The sequence below is a fragment of the Pipistrellus hanaki genome (assembly GCF_964339955.1).
Source record: "Pipistrellus hanaki genome assembly, chromosome: X".
NCBI classification, from domain to species: Eukaryota; Metazoa; Chordata; class Mammalia; order Chiroptera; family Vespertilionidae; genus Pipistrellus; species Pipistrellus hanaki.
In genome coordinates, this window is record NC_140524.1 from 53869295 (window position 1) to 53883730 (window position 14436).

Sequence of the window (14436 nt, forward strand, 5' to 3'; positions counted from 1 at the left end):
AAATGACTGTAAACAGATGAAAACTCGTTTAGAACAGCTGAATGAGATTCTCCAAGTCAGTTCTTAGTGTAGAAAATGTAGCTAAGTTCCGGGAAAATCTTAATTCGAGTTAAGATCACATGAAACACTGTATGAATCCTATATTCTTTACTTAAAGGAGACTAGAGTGGTAAATGTGTGTTATACAAGGCCGAATACCATTGAAATAGAGAAAGAAACAGGGTCGGCAGCTTTGGAAAGCCTTACACTTCACTCAAATGTAGTACGACACTATATAACACAGTTGAGAGACAATGTTCCCGAGCTGCCTCCATTCATAACAGTGTGTAGGAAGTTGTTTGATAAAGTGGGCAAAGATTATACTTGTACTAGAAGGCAGAATATAGGAAACTACATGAAAACATGAATAATTCAGTGAAAATGACTGTAAACAGATGGGAACTCATTTAGAACGGCTGAAAGAGATTCTCCACGTCAGTTCTTAGTGTAGAAAAGGTAGCTAAGATCCGGGAAATCCTTAGTTCGAGTTAAGATCACATGAAACACTGTATGAATCCTATATTCTTTACTTAGAGGAGACTAGAGTGGTAAATGTGTGTTATACCAGGCAGATTACCATTGAAATAGACAAAGAAACACCTTCGGCAGGTTTGAAAAGCCTTACAATTCACTGATATGTAGTACAACACTCTATAACACAGTTGAGAGACAATGTTCCCGAGCTGCCTCCGTTCATAACAGTGTGTAGGAAGTTGTTTGATAAAGTGGGCAAAGCTTATACTTGGACCAGAAGGCAGAATATAGGAAACTCCATGAAAACATGAATAATTCAGAGCAAATGACTGTAAACAGATAACTCTATTAGAACAGCTGAAAGAGATTCTCCAAGTCAGTTCTTAGTGTACAAAAGGTAGCTAAGATCCGGGAAATCATTCATTCGAGTTAAGATCACATGAAACACTGTATGAATCCTATATTCTTTACTAAAAGGAGACTAGAGTGGTAAATGTGTGTTATACAAGGCAGAATACCATTGAAATAGAGAAAGAAACACGTTTGGCACCTTTGGAAAGCCATACACTTCACTGAAATGTACTACTACACTCTGTAACATAGTTGAGAGACAATGTTCCCGAGCTGCCTCTGTTCATAACAGTGTGTAGGAAGTCGTTTGATAAAGTGGGCCAAGCTTATACTTGGACCGGAAGGAAGAATATAGGAAATTACATGAAAATATGAAAAATTCAGAGAAAATGACTGTACACAGATGAGAATTCGTTTAGAACAGCTGAAAGAGATTCTCCACGTCAGTTCTTAGTATAGAAAACGTAGCTAATTTCCGGGAAAATCTTAATTCGAGTTAAGATCACATGAAACACTGTATGAATACTATATTCTTTACTTAAAGGAGACTAGAGTGGTAAATGTGTGTTATACAAGGCAGAATACCATTGAAATAGAGAAAGAAACAGTTTCGGCAGCTTTGGAAAGCCTTACACTTCACTGCAATGTAGTACTACACTCTACAACACAATTGAGAGACAATGTTCCCGAGCTGCCTCTGTTCATAACAGTGTGTAGAAAGTTGTTTGATAAAGTGGGCAAAGATTATACTTGTACTAGAAGGCAGAATATAGGAAACTACATGAAAACATGGATAATTCAGAGAAAATGACTGTAAACAGATGAGAACTCATTTAGAACGGCTGAAAGAGATTCTCCAAGTCAGTTCTTAGTGTAGAAAAGGTAGCTAAGATCCGGGAAATCCTTAGTTCGAGTTAAGATCACATGAAACACTGTATGAATCCTATATTCTTTACTTAAAGAGACTAGAGTGGTAAATGTGTGTTATACCAGGCAGATTACCATTGAAATAGAGAAAGAAACACCTTCGGCAGGTTTGGAAAGCCTTACAATTCACTGATATGTAGTACAACACTCTATAACACAGTTGAGAGACAATGTTCCCGAGCTGCCTCTGTTCATAACAGTGTGTAGAAAGTTGTTTTATAAAGTGGGCAAAGATTATACTTGTACTAGAAGGCAGAATATAGGAAACTACATGAAAACATGAATAATTCAGAGAAAATGACTGTAAACAGATGAGAACTCGTTTAGAACAGCTGAATGAGATTCTCCAAGTCAGTTCTTAGTGTAGAAAATGTAGCTAAGTTCCGGGAAAATCTTAATTCGAGTTAAGATCACATGAAACACTGTATGAATCCTATATTCTTTACTTAAAGGAGACTAGAGTGGTAAATGTGTATTATACCAGGCAGATTACCATTGAAATAGAGAAAGAAACACCTTCGGCAGGTTTGGAAAGCCTTACAATTCACTGAAATGTAGTACTACACTCTATAACACAGTTGAGAGACAATGTTCCCGAGCTGCCTCTGTTCATAACAGTGGGTAGGAAGTTGTTTGATAAAGTGGGAAAACATTGTACTTGAACCAGAACGCAGAATATAGGAAACTACATGAAAACATGAATAATTCAGAGAAAATGACTGTAAACAGAAGAGAACTTGTTTAGAACAGCTGAAAGAGATTCTCCAAGTCAGTTCTTAGTGTAGAAAAGGTAGCCAAGATCCGGGAAATCCTTAATTCAAGTTATGATCACATGAAACACTGCATGAATCCTATATTCTTTACTTAAAGGAGACTAGAGTGGTAAATGTGTGTCATACAAAGCAGAATACCATAGAAATAGAGAAAGAAACACGTTCGGCAGCTTTGGAAACCCTTACACTTCACTGAAATGTACTACTACACTCAGTAACATATTTGAGAGACAATATTCCCGAGCTGCCTCTGTTCATAACAGTGTGTAGGAAGTGTTTGATAAAGTGGGCCATGCTAATACTTGGACCAGAAGGTAGAATATAGGAAATTACATGAAAATATGAATAATTCGGAGAAAATGACTGTACAGAGATGAGAACTCATTTAGAACAGCTGATAGAGATTCTCCAAGTCAGTTCTTAGTGACGAAAAGGTAGCTAAGATCGGGGAAATCCTTAATTCGAATTAAGATCATATGAAAGACTGTGAATTCTATATTGTTTACTTAAAGGAGACTAGAGTGGTAAATGTGTGTTATACAAGGCCGAATACCATTGAAATATATAAAGAAACACGTTCGGCAGCTTTTGAAAGCCTTACACTTCACTGCAATGTAGTACTACACTCTATAACACAGTTGAAAGAAAATGTTCCCTAGCTGCCTCTGTTCCTAACAGTGTGTAGGAAGTTGTTTGATAAAGTGAGCAAAGATTATACATGTACCAGAAGGCAGAATATAGGAAACTACATAAAAACATGGATAATTCAGAGAAAATGACTGTAAACAGAAGAGAACTTGTTTAGAACAGCTGAAAGAGATTCTCCAAGTCAGTTCTTAGTGTAGAAAAGGTAGCCAAGATCCGGGAAATCCTTAATTCGAGTTATGATCACATGAAACACTGCATGAATCCTATATTCTTTACTTAAAGGAGACTAGAGTGGTAAATATGTGTTATACAAGGCCGAATACCATTGAAATAGAGAAAGAAACAGGTTCAGCCGCTTTGGAAAGCCTTACACTTCACTGCAATGTAGTACTACACTCTATAACAAAGTTGAGAGACAATGTTCCCGAGCTGCCTCTGTTCATAACAGTGTGTAGGAAGTTGTTTGATAAAGTGGGCAAAGATTATACTTGTACTAGAAGGCAGAATATAGGAAACTACATGAAAACATGAATAATTCAGTGAAAATGACTGTAAACAGATGGGAACTCATTTAGAACGGCTGAAAGAGATTCTCCAAGTCAGTTCTTAGTGTAGAAAATGTAGCTAAGATCCTGGAAATCCTTAGTTCGAGTTAAGATCACATCAAACACTGTATGAATCCTATATTCTTTACTTAGAGGAGACTAGAGTGGTAAATGTGTGTTATACCAGGCCGATTACCATTTAAATAGAGAAAGAAACACCTTTGGCAGGTTTGGAAAGCCTTACAATTCACTGATATGTAGTACAACACTCTATAACACAGTTGAGAGACAATGTTCCCGAGCTGCCTCCGTTCATAACAGTGTGTAGGAAGTTGTTTGATAAAGTGGGCAAAGCTTATACTTGGACCAGAAGGCAGAATATAGGAAACTCCATGAAAACATGAATAATTCAGAGCAAATGACTGTAAACAGATAACTCTATTAGAACAGCTGAAAGAGATTCTCCAAGTCAGTTCTTAGTGTACAAAAGGTAGCTAAGATCCGGGAAATCATTCATTCGAGTTAAGATCACATGAAACACTGTATGAATCCTATATTCTTTACTTAAAGGAGACTAGAGTGGTAAATGTGTGTTGTACAAGGCCGAATACCATTGAAATAGAGAAAGAAACAGGGTCGGCAGCTTTGGAAAGCCTTACACTTCACTCAAATGTAGTACGACACTATATAACACAGTTGAGAGACAATGTTCCCGAGCTGCCTCCGTTCATAACAGTGTGTAGGAAGTTGTTTGATAAAGTGGGCAAAGCTTATACTTGGACCAGAAGGCAGAATATAGGAAACTACATGAAAACATGAATAATTCAGTGAAAATGACTGTAAACTGATGAGAACTCGTTTAGAACTGCTGAAAGAGATTCCCCAAGTCAGTTCTTACTGTAGAAAAGGTAGCTAAGATCCAGGAAATCCTAAATTCGAGTTTAGATCACATGAAACATTGTATGAGTCCTATATTCTTTACTGAGAGGAGACTAGAGTGGTAAATTTGTGGTATACAAGGCAGAATACCATTGAAGAAGAGAAAGACATTCGACAGCTTTGGAAAGCCTTACACTTCACTGAAATGTAGTACTACACTCTATAACACAGTTGAGAGACAATGTTCCCGAGCTGCCTCTGTTCATAACAGTGTGTAGGAAGTTGTTTGATAAAGTGGGAAAACATTGTACTTGAACCAGAAGGCAGAATATAGGAAACTACATGAAAACATGAATAATTCCGAGAAAATGACTGTAAACAGAAGAGAACTTGTTTAGAACAGCTGAAAGAGATTCTCCAAGTCAGTTCTTAGTGTAGAAAAGGTAGCCAAGATCCGGGAAATCCTTAATTCGAGTTATGATCACATGAAACACTGCATGAATCCTATATTCTTTACTTAAAGGAGACTAGAGTGGTAAATGTGTGTCAAACAAAGCAGAATACCATAGAAATAGAGAAAGAAACACGTTCGGCAGCTTTGGAAACCCTTACACTTCACTGAAATGTACTACTACACTCAGTAACATATTTGAGAGACAATATTCCCGAGCTGCCTCTGTTCATAACAGTGTGTAGGAAGTTGTTTGATAAAGTGGGCCATGCTAATACTTGGACCAGAAGGTAGAATATAGGAAATTACATGAAAATATGAATAATTCGGAGAAAATGACTGTACAGAGATGAGAACTCATTTAGAACAGCTGATAGAGATTCTCCAAGTCAGTTCTTAGTGACGAAAAGGTAGCTAAGATCGGGGAAATCCTTAATTCGAATTGAGATCATATGAAAGACTGTGAATTCTATATTGTTTACTTAAAGGACACTAGAGTGGTAAATGTGTGTTATACAAGGCAGAATACCATTGAAATATATAAAGAAACACGTTTGGCAGCTTTTGAAAGCCTTACACTTCACTGCAATGTAGTACTACACTCTATAACACAGTTGAGAGACAATGTTCCCGAGCTGCCTCTGTTCATAACAGTGTGTAGGAAGTTGTTTGATAAAGTGGGAAAAGATTATACTTGAACCAGAAGGCAGAGTATAGGAAACTACATGAAAACATGAATAATTCAGAGAAAATGATTGTAAAGAGATGAGAACTCGTTTAGAACAGCTGAAAGAGATTGCCTAAGTCAGTTCTTAGTGTAGAAAAGGTAGCTAAGGTCCGGGAAATTCTTAATTCGAGTTAAGATCACATGCAACACTCTATGAATCCTATATTCTTTACTTAAAGGAGACTAGAGTGGTAAATGTGTGTTATACAAGGCCGAATACCATTGAAATAGAGAAAGAAACAGGTTCGGCCGCTTTGGAAAGCCTTACACTTCACTGCAATGTAGTACTACACTCTATAACAAAGTTGAGAGACAATGTTCCCGAGCTGCCTCTGTTCATAACAGTGTGTAGGAAGTTGTTTGATAAAGTGGGCAAAGATTATACTTGTACTAGAAGGCAGAATATAGGAAACTACATGAAAACATGAATAATTCAGTGAAAATGACTGTAAACAGATGGGAACTCATTTAGAACGGCTGAAAGAGATTCTCCAAGTGAGTTCTTAGTGTAGAAAAGGTAGCTAAGATCCGGAAAATCCTTCATTCTAGTTAAGATCACATGAAACACTGTATGAATCCTATATTCTTTACTTAGAGGAGACTAGAGTGGTAAATGTGTATTATACCAGGCAGATTACCATTGAAATAGAGAAAGAAACACCTTCGGCAGGTTTGGAAAGCCTTACAATTCACTGATATGTAGTACAACACTCTATAACACAGTTGAGAGACAATGTTCCCGAGCTGCCTCCGTTCATAACAGTGTGTAGGAAGTTGTTTGATAAAGTGGGCAAAGCTTATACTTGGACCAGAAGGCAGAATATAGGAAACTCCATGAAAACATGAATAATTCAGAGCAAATGACTGTAAACAGATAACTCTATTAGTACAGCTGAAAGAGATTCTCCAAGTCAGTTCTTAGTGTACAAAAGGTAGCTAAGATCCGGGAAATCATTCATTCGAGTTAAGATCACATGAAACACTGTATGAATCCTATATTCTTTACTAAAAGGAGACTAGAGTGGTAAATGTGTGTTATACAAGGCAGAATACCATTGAAATAGAGAAAGAAACACGTTCGGCACCTTTGGAAAGCCATACACTTCACTGAAATGTACTACTACACTCTGTAACATAGTTGAGAGACAATGTTCCCGAGCTGCCTCTGTTCATAACAGTGTGTAGGAAGTCGTTTGATAAAGTGGGCCAAGCTTATACTTGGACCGGAAGGAAGAATATAGGAAATTACATGAAAATATGAAAAATTCAGAGAAAATGACTGTACACAGATGAGAATTCGTTTAGAACAGCTGAAAGAGATTCTCCACGTCAGTTCTTAGTGTAGAAAACGTAGCTAATTTCCGGGAAAATCTTAATTCGAGTTAAGATCACATGAAACACTGTATGAATACTATATTCTTTACTTAAAGGAGACTAGAGTGGTAAATGTGTGTTATACAAGGCAGAATACCATTGAAATAGAGAAAGAAACAGTTTCGGCAGCTTTGGAAAGCCTTACACTTCACTGCAATGTAGTACTACACTCTACAACACAATTGAGAGACAATGTTCCCGAGCTGCCTCTGTTCATAACAGTGTGTAGAAAGTTGTTTGATAAAGTGGGCAAAGATTATACTTGTACTAGAAGGCAGAATATAGGAAACTACATGAAAACATGGATAATTCAGAGAAAATGACTGTAAACAGATGAGAACTCATTTAGAACGGCTGAAAGAGATTCTCCAAGTCAGTTCTTAGTGTAGAAAAGGTAGCTAAGATCCGGGAAATCCTTAGTTCGAGTTAAGATCACATGAAACACTGTATGAATCCTATATTCTTTACTTAAAGGAGACTAGAGTGGTAAATGTGTGTTATACCAGGCAGATTACCATTGAAATAGAGAAAGAAACACCTTCGGCAGGTTTGGAAAGCCTTACAATTCACTGATATGTAGTACAACACTCTATAACACAGTTGAGAGACAATGTTCCCGAGCTGCCTCTGTTCATAACAGTGTGTAGAAAGTTGTTTTATAAAGTGGGCAAAGATTATACTTGTACTAGAAGGCAGAATATAGGAAACTACATGAAAACATGAATAATTCAGAGAAAATGACTGTAAACAGATGAGAACTCGTTTAGAACAGCTGAATGAGATTCTCCAAGTCAGTTCTTAGTGTAGAAAATGTAGCTAAGTTCCGGGAAAATCTTAATTCGAGTTAAGATCACATGAAACACTGTATGAATCCTATATTCTTTACTTAAAGGAGACTAGAGTGGTAAATGTGTATTATACCAGGCAGATTACCATTGAAATAGAGAAAGAAACACCTTCGGCAGGTTTGGAAAGCCTTACAATTCACTGAAATGTAGTACTACACTCTATAACACAGTTGAGAGACAATGTTCCCGAGCTGCCTCTGTTCATAACAGTGGGTAGGAAGTTGTTTGATAAAGTGGGAAAACATTGTACTTGAACCAGAACGCAGAATATAGGAAACTACATGAAAACATGAATAATTCAGAGAAAATGACTGTAAACAGAAGAGAACTTGTTTAGAACAGCTGAAAGAGATTCTCCAAGTCAGTTCTTAGTGTAGAAAAGGTAGCCAAGATCCGGGAAATCCTTAATTCGAGTTATGATCACATGAAACACTGCATGAATCCTATATTCTTTACTTAAAGGAGACTAGAGTGGTAAATGTGTGTCATACAAAGCAGAATACCATAGAAATAGAGAAAGAAACACGTTCGGCAGCTTTGGAAACCCTTACACTTCACTGAAATGTACTACTACACTCAGTAACATATTTGAGAGACAATATTCCCGAGCTGCCTCTGTTCATAACAGTGTGTAGGAAGTGTTTGATAAAGTGGGCCATGCTAATACTTGGACCAGAAGGTAGAATATAGGAAATTACATGAAAATATGAATAATTCGGAGAAAATGACTGTACAGAGATGAGAACTCATTTAGAACAGCTGATAGAGATTCTCCAAGTCAGTTCTTAGTGACGAAAAGGTAGCTAAGATCGGGGAAATCCTTAATTCGAATTAAGATCATATGAAAGACTGTGAATTCTATATTGTTTACTTAAAGGAGACTAGAGTGGTAAATGTGTGTTATACAAGGCCGAATACCATTGAAATATATAAAGAAACACGTTCGGCAGCTTTTGAAAGCCTTACACTTCACTGCAATGTAGTACTACACTCTATAACACAGTTGAAAGAAAATGTTCCCTAGCTGCCTCTGTTCCTAACAGTGTGTAGGAAGTTGTTTGATAAAGTGAGCAAAGATTATACATGTACCAGAAGGCAGAATATAGGAAACTACATAAAAACATGGATAATTCAGAGAAAATGACTGTAAACAGAAGAGAACTTGTTTAGAACAGCTGAAAGAGATTCTCCAAGTCAGTTCTTAGTGTAGAAAAGGTAGCCAAGATCCGGGAAATCCTTAATTCGAGTTATGATCACATGAAACACTGCATGAATCCTATATTCTTTACTTAAAGGAGACTAGAGTGGTAAATATGTGTTATACAAGGCCGAATACCATTGAAATAGAGAAAGAAACAGGTTCAGCCGCTTTGGAAAGCCTTACACTTCACTGCAATGTAGTACTACACTCTATAACAAAGTTGAGAGACAATGTTCCCGAGCTGCCTCTGTTCATAACAGTGTGTAGGAAGTTGTTTGATAAAGTGGGCAAAGATTATACTTGTACTAGAAGGCAGAATATAGGAAACTACATGAAAACATGAATAATTCAGTGAAAATGACTGTAAACAGATGGGAACTCATTTAGAACGGCTGAAAGAGATTCTCCAAGTCAGTTCTTAGTGTAGAAAAGGTAGCTAAGATCCTGGAAATCCTTAGTTCGAGTTAAGATCACATCAAACACTGTATGAATCCTATATTCTTTACTTAGAGGAGACTAGAGTGGTAAATGTGTGTTATACCAGGCCGATTACCATTTAAATAGAGAAAGAAACACCTTTGGCAGGTTTGGAAAGCCTTACAATTCACTGATATGTAGTACAACACTCTATAACACAGTTGAGAGACAATGTTCCCGAGCTGCCTCCGTTCATAACAGTGTGTAGGAAGTTGTTTGATAAAGTGGGCAAAGCTTATACTTGGACCAGAAGGCAGAATATAGGAAACTCCATGAAAACATGAATAATTCAGAGCAAATGACTGTAAACAGATAACTCTATTAGAACAGCTGAAAGAGATTCTCCAAGTCAGTTCTTAGTGTACAAAAGGTAGCTAAGATCCGGGAAATCATTCATTCGAGTTAAGATCACATGAAACACTGTATGAATCCTATATTCTTTACTTAAAGGAGACTAGAGTGGTAAATGTGTGTTGTACAAGGCCGAATACCATTGAAATAGAGAAAGAAACAGGGTCGGCAGCTTTGGAAAGCCTTACACTTCACTCAAATGTAGTACGACACTATATAACACAGTTGAGAGACAATGTTCCCGAGCTGCCTCCGTTCATAACAGTGTGTAGGAAGTTGTTTGATAAAGTGGGCAAAGCTTATACTTGGACCAGAAGGCAGAATATAGGAAACTACATGAAAACATGAATAATTCAGTGAAAATGACTGTAAACTGATGAGAACTCGTTTAGAACTGCTGAAAGAGATTCCCCAAGTCAGTTCTTACTGTAGAAAAGGTAGCTAAGATCCAGGAAATCCTAAATTCGAGTTTAGATCACATGAAACATTGTATGAGTCCTATATTCTTTACTGAGAGGAGACTAGAGTGGTAAATTTGTGGTATACAAGGCAGAATACCATTGAAGAAGAGAAAGACATTCGACAGCTTTGGAAAGCCTTACACTTCACTGAAATGTAGTACTACACTCTATAACACAGTTGAGAGACAATGTTCCCGAGCTGCCTCTGTTCATAACAGTGTGTAGGAAGTTGTTTGATAAAGTGGGAAAACATTGTACTTGAACCAGAAGGCAGAATATAGGAAACTACATGAAAACATGAATAATTCCGAGAAAATGACTGTAAACAGAAGAGAACTTGTTTAGAACAGCTGAAAGAGATTCTCCAAGTCAGTTCTTAGTGTAGAAAAGGTAGCCAAGATCCGGGAAATCCTTAATTCGAGTTATGATCACATGAAACACTGCATGAATCCTATATTCTTTACTTAAAGGAGACTAGAGTGGTAAATGTGTGTCAAACAAAGCAGAATACCATAGAAATAGAGAAAGAAACACGTTCGGCAGCTTTGGAAACCCTTACACTTCACTGAAATGTACTACTACACTCAGTAACATATTTGAGAGACAATATTCCCGAGCTGCCTCTGTTCATAACAGTGTGTAGGAAGTTGTTTGATAAAGTGGGCCATGCTAATACTTGGACCAGAAGGTAGAATATAGGAAATTACATGAAAATATGAATAATTCGGAGAAAATGACTGTACAGAGATGAGAACTCATTTAGAACAGCTGATAGAGATTCTCCAAGTCAGTTCTTAGTGACGAAAAGGTAGCTAAGATCGGGGAAATCCTTAATTCGAATTGAGATCATATGAAAGACTGTGAATTCTATATTGTTTACTTAAAGGACACTAGAGTGGTAAATGTGTGTTATACAAGGCAGAATACCATTGAAATATATAAAGAAACACGTTTGGCAGCTTTTGAAAGCCTTACACTTCACTGCAATGTAGTACTACACTCTATAACACAGTTGAGAGACAATGTTCCCGAGCTGCCTCTGTTCATAACAGTGTGTAGGAAGTTGTTTGATAAAGTGGGAAAAGATTATACTTGAACCAGAAGGCAGAGTATAGGAAACTACATGAAAACATGAATAATTCAGAGAAAATGATTGTAAAGAGATGAGAACTCGTTTAGAACAGCTGAAAGAGATTGCCTAAGTCAGTTCTTAGTGTAGAAAAGGTAGCTAAGGTCCGGGAAATTCTTAATTCGAGTTAAGATCACATGCAACACTCTATGAATCCTATATTCTTTACTTAAAGGAGACTAGAGTGGTAAATGTGTGTTATACAAGGCCGAATACCATTGAAATAGAGAAAGAAACAGGTTCGGCCGCTTTGGAAAGCCTTACACTTCACTGCAATGTAGTACTACACTCTATAACAAAGTTGAGAGACAATGTTCCCGAGCTGCCTCTGTTCATAACAGTGTGTAGGAAGTTGTTTGATAAAGTGGGCAAAGATTATACTTGTACTAGAAGGCAGAATATAGGAAACTACATGAAAACATGAATAATTCAGTGAAAATGACTGTAAACAGATGGGAACTCATTTAGAACGGCTGAAAGAGATTCTCCAAGTGAGTTCTTAGTGTAGAAAAGGTAGCTAAGATCCGGAAAATCCTTCATTCTAGTTAAGATCACATGAAACACTGTATGAATCCTATATTCTTTACTTAGAGGAGACTAGAGTGGTAAATGTGTATTATACCAGGCAGATTACCATTGAAATAGAGAAAGAAACACCTTCGGCAGGTTTGGAAAGCCTTACAATTCACTGATATGTAGTACAACACTCTATAACACAGTTGAGAGACAATGTTCCCGAGCTGCCTCCGTTCATAACAGTGTGTAGGAAGTTGTTTGATAAAGTGGGCAAATCTTATACTTGGACCAGAAGGCAGAATATAGGAAACTCCATGAAAACATGAATAATTCAGAGCAAATGACTGTAAACAGATAACTCTATTAGTACAGCTGAAAGAGATTCTCCAAGTCAGTTCTTAGTGTACAAAAGGTAGCTAAGATCCGGGAAATCATTCATTCGAGTTAAGATCACATGAAACACTGTATGAATCCTATATTCTTTACTAAAAGGAGACTAGAGTGGTAAATGTGTGTTATACAAGGCAGAATACCATTGAAATAGAGAAAGAAACACGTTCGGCACCTTTGGAAAGCCATACACTTCACTGAAATGTACTACTACACTCTGTAACATAGTTGAGAGACAATGTTCCCGAGCTGCCTCTGTTCATAACAGTGTGTAGGAAGTCGTTTGATAAAGTGGGCCAAGCTTATACTTGGACCGGAAGGAAGAATATAGGAAATTACATGAAAATATGAAAAATTCAGAGAAAATGACTGTACACAGATGAGAATTCGTTTAGAACAGCTGAAAGAGATTCTCCACGTCAGTTCTTAGTGTAGAAAACGTAGCTAATTTCCGGGAAAATCTTAATTCGAGTTAAGATCACATGAAACACTGTATGAATACTATATTCTTTACTTAAAGGAGACTAGAGTGGTAAATGTGTGTTATACAAGGCAGAATACCATTGAAATAGAGAAAGAAACAGTTTCGGCAGCTTTGGAAAGCCTTACACTTCACTGCAATGTAGTACTACACTCTACAACACAATTGAGAGACAATGTTCCCGAGCTGCCTCTGTTCATAACAGTGTGTAGAAAGTTGTTTGATAAAGTGGGCAAAGATTATACTTGTACTAGAAGGCAGAATATAGGAAACTACATGAAAACATGGATAATTCAGAGAAAATGACTGTAAACAGATGAGAACTCATTTAGAACGGCTGAAAGAGATTCTCCAAGTCAGTTCTTAGTGTAGAAAAGGTAGCTAAGATCCGGGAAATCCTTAGTTCGAGTTAAGATCACATGAAACACTGTATGAATCCTATATTCTTTACTTAAAGGAGAATAGAGTGGTAAATGTGTGTTATACCAGGCAGATTACCATTGAAATAGAGAAAGAAACACCTTCGGCAGGTTTGGAAAGCCTTACAATTCACTGATATGTAGTACAACACTCTATAACACAGTTGAGAGACAATGTTCCCGAGCTGCCTCTGTTCATAACAGTGTGTAGAAAGTTGTTTTATAAAGTGGGCAAAGATTATACTTGTACTAGAAGGCAGAATATAGGAAACTACATGAAAACATGAATAATTCAGAGAAAATGACTGTAAACAGATGAGAACTCGTTTAGAACAGCTGAATGAGATTCTCCAAGTCAGTTCTTAGTGTAGAAAATGTAGCTAAGTTCCGGGAAAATCTTAATTCGAGTTAAGATCACATGAAACACTGTATGAATCCTATATTCTTTACTTAAAGGAGACTAGAGTGGTAAATGTGTATTATACCAGGCAGATTACCATTGAAATAGAGAAAGAAACACCTTCGGCAGGTTTGGAAAGCCTTACAATTCACTGAAATGTAGTACTACACTCTATAACACAGTTGAGAGACAATGTTCCCGAGCTGCCTCTGTTCATAACAGTGGGTAGGAAGTTGTTTGATAAAGTGGGAAAACATTGTACTTGAACCAGAACGCAGAATATAGGAAACTACATGAAAATATGAATAATTCAGAGAAAATGACTGTAAACAGAAGAGAACTTGTTTAGAACAGCTGAAAGAGATTCTCCAAGTCAGTTCTTAGTGTAGAAAAGGTAGCCAAGATCCGGGAAATCCTTAATTCGAGTTATGATCACATGAAACACTGCATGAATCCTATATTCTTTACTTAAAGGAGACTAGAGTGGTAAATGTGTGTCATACAAAGCAGAATACCATAGAAATAGAGAAAGAAACACGTTCGGCAGCTTTGGAAACCCTTACACTTCACTGAAA

At 37.1% G+C, this 14436-nt stretch overlaps 1 long non-coding RNA gene across 2 annotated transcripts in view; it reads left to right on the forward strand.

Moving 5' to 3' along the window:
• LOC311615238 overlaps positions 1 to 14436 on the forward strand; it is a 1780830-nt gene that overhangs the window by 273990 nt on the left and 1492404 nt on the right. The window lies entirely within an intron of this gene.